The sequence below is a fragment of the Cariama cristata genome, unplaced genomic scaffold, assembly GCF_000690535.1.
Source record: "Cariama cristata isolate BGI_N322 unplaced genomic scaffold, ASM69053v1 scaffold3977, whole genome shotgun sequence".
Taxonomy (NCBI): Eukaryota; Metazoa; Chordata; class Aves; order Cariamiformes; family Cariamidae; genus Cariama; species Cariama cristata.
The window spans coordinates 52254-60525 of NW_009626937.1; positions in this window are offsets into that span (position 1 = coordinate 52254).

The window sequence follows — 8272 nt, forward strand, 5'->3', positions numbered from 1 at the left end:
GTAATAGGGGGGGAGTATTTTTCCTCCTGCCACAGCTGAGGACTGGTCCCTAAAACAGAGTAAGATAGGCAGGTAGAAGGACCTCGAAAGGCCGCCTGCTCCCGAGGGAGTGGGGCTAAGATCCCACTGCTGGCACTCAGGTGTGAAGAAAGGGAACAAAGTCAACGGCTTTTTTCTCTTTAATCTGAAGTAAATTAAGAGCACTGTAAATATACCACTTGTGATCGTCACAATCCCAAGATGAATCCACTTAAACAAATCCTGTGTATTTTGTTCTGTACCTTTTGTCCTCTTCAGTGCTGCAAATCTCTCTTTGCTTGGCCAGGACTCTTCCTTGTGAAACGACTTTATTTCTGTAATCCTGATGTTCCTTCTCCTGCTTGGAAATGAGGGAGTATAACCTGTCCGCTGTTTGTCAAAGGATGGAACAGCTGTACCTGAGCTTTTGAAGTTTTTTGTCATATTTTCTGGCTCATTTTCCATTTAACATTGCATGTGCACAGCCTGAAGTACCCACAGACCGCTGAACGCGTGAGCGGGGGCCTTTCAATTAGGAGAAATAAAAGATGGAGTAACGCCGGCGTGCAACAGCAGCCACCGCCGCGGAGGTGCTCCCACCCGTGTCTGTGCCTTAGCGGCGAGTGGCACCGGAGGGGACCACTGGCATGGCAGGACGGGGAGGAAAAGTCCCGGGGTCCAGCTAGGAAAGGGTGCTGGGAGCTGCTGCTCTGTAAATTCAGGGACAGAGGGATGGAAAGGGAGAGCAGGGAAGGTGGCATCAGCTGCCCGCGGTGGGCGGGAGGCAAACCTCCGCTCGACACAGCCCCGCGATGTTGAGTGATGCTCTCCCGTGATGCTCACTTCCCAAGGGATCGCTTCCCAAAAACCCCAGATGCCTGAGCGATGTGCTAGCTTTTTCCGCTGTCTTGGTCATTCCTCTGCAAGCACACGAGGCAGCAACACTGCGCCGCAACGCACATGCAGAGGGTGACAATCTCCAAACCACGGCTGAGCGGACCCTAACACGGGGAATCCAGCAAACCCAAAGAATTCGGTGATTAACAGGTTGATCTGGTACCTGATGAAAGAAAACTTGTGTTCTGTGCTACATCTACGGGAGGAGAGAAAAATAGTTCAGGTCTTCCTGCAGTAGTGCCCGTGGATCCAGGGAAATCATGCTGTATGTAAATGAACTTGTAACTTCTTGACTGAATTTGGCCCTTTGGGTACTAGCTAGGAAACTTTTTAAATAAAGTTTTGGGGTTTTTTTCCCCCATTTTATGAGGAATGGATTTAGTTTTGTGCATCTCAACTAATCTCAATTCTGGGAGCAGGACAGTTTTCCTGGATTACTGACTGCCATGGAGTGGCAGGGGATTCAAGACAGGAGATGTAGCATCCCAGTTTTGTGGGCAGATTGAAAACCACTAATTCTTTTAGCATCTAATTTCACATACACAGTCTTACATGCAAATGCTGATTAGTGGATATGCTGTTCAGTTCTTGTGGAAATTTTTATCCAGAGGTGTCAAGATGCTTTCCAAAGGAGCCTGTGCAATCTCCACTTGACGTACACATACACACACCCAGGCGCTGAGACGGAGCGACTTGCCCAAAGCTGTCCAGCTCACCCCAAACAGAACAGGCAGCACCGCATTTGGGCATTTTGTGCCTATTTTCCAGGACACGGTGCCTCTGAAATATGTTTCAGGCATGCCACAGATGCAAGATTGACCTCTTCTTGTTAGTTTGTGTCCAGGAGAAACAAATTCTTCACTCTGTACACTGAAACAATTCAAAGCATTCAAAAGTCAGACACAGAGTGTGCAAGTGCAGAGCTAATTAATTTCTTCTTATTAGAAAGTCAGTTTATGTAATAGATTTTTTTGCTTTAATTAAACAGAAACCATGTCGTGTTTTGTATTAATGTGCGTATAAAGAATAGTACTATGGTGCTGTGACATTTTTAGAAATTCTTTCTGGACATCTGTGTGAAGCCCTGAGCCTAAGACACAGAAAATGTCACTACTGCTGCTTCAGGCTGCCTCTCCTTGAGACCTCTTTTTATCCGCGTTTCAATCAGCTGGGACTGAATTGCCACATAAAAGGTTTCTCTCCAGATGCCCAAGGCAGAGCTAAGCTTTGCCTGCTCGCCACGCTCCCTCGGTGCAACCCTTCGATTGCCGGGTGAAGGCATCTCCCCGTCCCTTCCCTCCGGCCGTGGGGACCACGCGGATCTCACCAGCATCTCCGTGCTGCCCCGGCTCTGTCCCTTGGCGTCCATCCACGCTTCCCATTCCTTGCCACGCAGCGTCAGGGACTTCTCTCAGACTACTGTAGATGACCGTGGAGAAATGCTAGGCTAAGCACAAACAAAATTAAAATAACGCGAGTCCTGTAGGGAACCAAGCCGCAAAGCGGGCTCTGTGTGTTTGTATGTGATTTCTGCCCATCCCATGATGTTTCAGAAGGACCTATGTAACAAGGTCATGACAAGCAATCAAATGAGCTCTCGCGTTCGAAATCTGGGAGGAAAATTTTCAGAGCACAGGCTTTGCTATCTGCTGCGTCTGATCCATAGTGAATTTGCCCCCCTTGCTTACACGTGAACAACTGGCAATTGAGTCGTAACGGTGAGCACTACAGATGTAAAGGAGTCTTCCTCCCCGAGAGGAAGGAAGCCCCGGTGATGAGCTCCGTAACGCAGCTCTCGATCGAGAGCCCACAAGTGCTCAGTGGTGAGATGGCGAGGCACTGAACGCTTCGTCTACGGCGTCCTTAATCACTGCACCCCAGGCTGGGGGAGAGAAGCAAAAATTCACCTTGTTCCTGCACACCCAGCCGAGCAGGGTGGGCTGCCTGCTGCCAGCACCCCGCAGGGTTCAGCGAGGCTGAACTGGTGCTTCGCAATGGAAGACAACACTGGGGTTGGTTTCTCTCATTAAGTTGCCCCGTATACCCTGAACACAACTCCCGCCTCTTAAAAGAGGGAAAAAAGGTTCCTTGCAGAAATGTAGTCGCTGCAGCTCATTTCAGGAGGGCCCCAGGACGCCGTGCGTCTCCTGCAGAGGTACAGAGAGGTTTTGCTCCAGCCTTGAGCCGCTCACAAAAGAGCATAACAACAGTAGCATCCTTTGTTTTTTTTTCCTTTTTTTGACAATTAAGAAAAGTCCTCAGTCAAAATTGCTGATTTCTCTTCGGCAGAGGAAGCATTTCTGCTTCAGACTCCAGAGCTGCCGGAGGTAAAATACCCCATTTGGGAATTAAAGGGCAAAGTTGCCTTTTGTTTACGTAGGCTGGGATCAGTGATGAGCCTTGAGCAGGCCAAGGCAAAGTTTAGCCCATGACCTGGGTTAACTTTTTTTAAAAAAGGATCAGCTTTATATTTATTCTTACATTCTCAGTATAGTTCGGAGTCAGGCTGCACACACTTAGTTTTAAGCTGCCTGGGATCCCCACGCGGTCAGCTGCCCTCGCAGCCATTTGGCGTAGTTTGTGTGCTGACCTTCACAGCCGCTGCAGCAGCACTTTGGGGAAGATTTGGGACTTTTTGAAAATGCCAGCACTTTGAGAAAGCAATTTTCTTTTTAAATTGGTGAAAAATCTAGGTGTTTTCAGCTCCTCTCACCTCCAAGACACAAACAGATGTCTGAGATACCAGGGTCTGAGCAGACCATCGCTTTTGCTTAAATGCCGTGCAACCCACGCCACGCTGGGCCCTACCAGCACCGGGAAGGTTGTTACCCTGCCCCGCGCGACGTTTCGCCCGTGCCCACAATTTGGGCTGGCTCCGTGGACGCAGACACCCAGGCAGTGGCAAAATCGGGCTCTGAAGCTGCTGCTGGCCAGGAGCAGGATATACTCACTCACTGGCTCTTCATGGTGGTAATTAATTTTTATGAATGAGGGTAAGGGTGTTAGAAACATATTGATTACAATCAGCTTTTAATTAAAACGTTTGAACCATAATTTAAACTAAAAATATCCTATTACTTATCTTTGCTACGTCACAGGCACTAAGGCAGTGGATGATAATGTAACTAATGATCTGATTGTCACCGGCTTGTATAACGATGTGTGTCTGGGGGCTGATTAGATTACGCCATCAATCAAACCCCTTCAGCAAAGCTCCCTGCACGGCGGGCGTACGCCGGCGCCGGCCCCCCCCCAGCCATAACCTTTATCTTCTCTCCCCATGATGGGGGAAAACGCTAGGCTGCAAAATGCTGAAGTTTGATGATCTTCTGGTCATTGTTATAATACTTCAGGGATGATTTTTCTTTAACCTGCCAGCAAATCACATTTATCATAAGAGCTACTGACCAAAGAAGGGTCCAGAAATTGGGTTCTGCTCCCCAGAATCTGACATCAAGAGGACAAGGTGTTGTCTGGAATAACAAGAGGGTGAGGGCCTTCAAATGCCGTGGCGTAGCTGAGCTTGCAGAGGAGAAAGCTCGGTTTGACAGTCCCGTGGGAGCTTCCAAGGGGCTAAACTGAATGAAGACTTGGGTGGTTGTGGTGAAGGCGTGATGGCCACCATGGTGCCCAAGTGGGGCTTCCAAGGACTGGCGTGGGGTGTAAGCATCAGGCTTGGAGAGCCTGTCTCACAGCCAGGGTTGGTCTGCAGCGGGACAGCGGGGCTGCACCGGCCCATCCCGCCCTGCTGCACGGCCGCCCCACGGCTCCGGGCTCACCCCAGGCACAGCCCTTGCTTTTGGGCCATCTTAAACCACTGGGCTCAAACGCACCAACACAAGATCAGCTTCCGGAACAGCTCAAATGTCCGTGCATTGAGGGAAGACGGGTCATCTGAAAAAGTTTGTGTCATCACTCACTCGGATCAGAGCTCCCTCCCTCCCTGCGGCTGGATTACCCCGAGTTAACTGACAATAAATTAGGCATTGGCCAATTTAACCATTAAAGATCAAAAATAGCAGAAGGTTAGAAAATACATCAGTCCATTAACTACTGTCATGCAAATAGCCTTTAGAAAGGCAGGCTGTCTTGCTCTCCTGACTGGCCACGACTAAGCAGACAGCTTAGGAGGGATAAGGTCTTTCCTCCCTGCCCTCCCCCAGCCCCAAGGCCAGATGTAACGCACCTGATCCTCATTGTTACAAATACAAACCCAAACTTTAAAAAAAGTCTGAAAGGGATTGCAGAGTCCTGCAAAATAATGTGGTAAATTAAAGAAAGTGGATATGATTACAGAGAGTGTAATGAGTCCTTGCTCCAATTACTGCATTAGCTTCAAGATCTCAGCCACACTGGTTTCTGTAATGCGCCTGCTCCACTACACAGGCATCATAAACACCAGCCATGAAAACAAGAATGACAATTAATTTTTCATCAAAGAATCAATAACAAAAAATATGTTTTAACCCGTTCAAATGTAGTGATTAAAGAGGTTTTTTTTCCCTAACAGTAAATCGTTACAATTGGTAAGTATAAGGAGCTCTTGTCTCATCAGAGAAAGCGGTCAGTGGCAGATGCAGGCATTTTGAACTACTTCTCTCTTGTGGCTCAGTACGACAGTCCTGGGAACAGGTAAAAGGCTAATTTGGCTTCACACTCTGCCTCTTCCTCCATGTGCTAAACGCAGCAGGGATAAGGTTTACTTTTTCTATGATTGCAGCAACAGGTTGCAGCGCCGACGCCACAGCCAGCCAGAACCCTCCATGAGCTGCATCTCGCTGCTGCCAGAACGGGCAAGGTGGCTTCGTGAGAAACCAGGAAAATCCAGCTTCTGGTTCAGCCCACCCTGGAGCACCACGACCAGTTTTGTGGCCGCAAGGCCAGGGGCCAGCTCCCGAACCCCCTGCCCCAAGGCAGAGCTCAGCCCTGGGAGCCAGCCCTGCGCTGGCCCCAACGCAGGCCGACAGCAGCGGGGCTCCGAAATGCCCTCCGGTGCCGCACCTGCCCCACCACAAAGCTCAATACAACCCGCTGGGTCTGGGAGGGGGTTTTGGCATCTCCCCGGCAGTCAGGGACTATCTGTATTCTCAGTTTTTAATGCTGGGGAAATGAGTTTTTTTGATACTAAATTTTATTCGGTTCCCCCTCAAGGAGGAGTTTTCACTCAGAAAACTCTCTTACCACAACCCTTTGTGTTACAATTCACCCTCTCGGCAACAGATACCATTTTTCTCAACCAGAACGTGACGACGTTTTCCTTTTTCCTTCCTCCAGGCAAATGCTTTCCCAGGTACAGAGACCAGTAAATCAGTCTGCTGGTCTATTTATACCTACGGGTTGCATTCTTTGGGGGAGCTGCCAAACAGCTCATGAAAGAGCCCCGAAGCATTAGCTGAAACTATCAGGTTCCCCACAAACTAAGCAGGCTTCAACTCCACGACTCGAAGTGTGCCTTTACCTCCGTGAAATTCAGACCTGCGACAGCAAGAAAAGGAGAAAAGCAGCAGCCACCCCCAAACGGGGAATAACTCACACAAAGTAGGAACAGAAATATGCACATACTAAAATGTAATTAAATATCGTCAGTCATAGTATACGCTTTTCCCTTGCCACTTGGAAATTCTCCAAGTATACTGAACCCATCCATTTACAAAACAACCGACCCAGCGTCATTAGCACATCCTGCCGAATTGCTTAATTTACATAATGTAGGCAATCTACTGCGTATTTAGCCGTTGCAAGTTGTCCTCATTCAAGATGCTGCCATGTTATGAGCAGCATTATTGTTTAAGGTCTCATTTTCATCCACATTTGGAGTCAGATTTTGTTTGTGACAAAGGCAACAGAACATTTTCTACCACTACTATTGTTAGCAGTGCTTTAATCATGATACTTTGAAACCTAAACCTGACTTTGAGCAGTTCACAAAAGGTCACCCTCAGAAATCTTACGGAAAGTTGGCATCTGTGCAGCCCTTTACATACATTTACGCAAGGCACAGAATGTTTTTAATTGAGTTAGAAGCCCATCATTCAACATACAGTCACAAGGCTGGAGCAAAGCAAGTGATCTCTACCATATATAACGCATTAGCTAATGAAAGTGAATTCCCCAGTGTCTTTGAAGAGAAGAGGTAGCGACAACTTTTGTGCTCTGCACGACGCAGTGTAAAGGGGGAAGCGGGGAATACCACGCCACACACAAAGCTCACTCAGCACTCCATGCTCCAAACAGGCTCCAAGATTTCTCACAGGGAGCTGTCAGAAAAGAAACCATTTTTGGGTGACCCCACTTCTCTCGGCACTTGTGAAGACTCCTGCTACATTCATGAAAATCCTTAACCTTTGACTTTTCCTCAGACTCCACTAACTTGACATGGAAGAGAAGTCAACACTGCCTGTTGCGCTGCACTATACCTGCAGTATTTCATGCAGCAGGGATTTTCGCGTGCCTTAACTACTGCTCCATCTCACCAGCCATCTATTTGTGCTTTCTAACTGAAAAATAATAATTAAAACCACATGTCCTTTCTGATCATCAGTTTTCTTCTCGGTATCAGGCCCTGCTGTTTTCGTTTCACCATCCAATTTTCTTTTTTACCCTGTGTGACTGGCTTTGGGGCAACCACATGTTCCAAAGCTGATGAATCTTTCAGCAACTTTGAAACTAGCTATCGTAACGCTTCTGCCTACTAATTTGTGCCAACTTAGTCTTTTATTTGAAAGTCCTACCTGTGATCTCCCCAATTAGCATCCAAGGCAGGCAACAGGACCATCTGCCTAAAAAAGCATCAGGGAGTTTACAAGGAACTCTACTCTAAAATCCTTTCACTACACTGAAATAATAGTCTTTGCTACCAAGGCCTTGATTTTCCAAAGAAATTAAGGCCAGGAAGAGAGCTTGGTCAGCTGGTATTCAGGCAGAAATCCAGACCACCGAAGGGAAGCTGGGGTGGGTGTTGGGCAGATCCATCACAACTCCTTCCTTGTCTCCCGCCCTTTGGCCAGCTTTGGTCACTTCTGTCACCTGCCAGACATTGGACAAATGAGAATCAGGAAGAAATCACTTTTGTAACAAAATTTATTTTTGCTCTGTGGATACAAATCCCAAACATCAAACAAATAAATTCCAGTGGAAAAATACCAGTCATTAACAATGAAAACTTTTATTATTATTTAATAAATAGAACTTTGGCATTCAAAATTCTAGCTGTAAACCCTACTTTAAAAAAATTACAAAAAGAGGCAAGAACAACAAGCCTAAAGCTGAGCCAGCCAGTGGCTCCTTTACTTTTTACAACAAACACATTGTGATTAAGTCATGACAACTCTATTTACATATGAGGGATTCTTAGAGG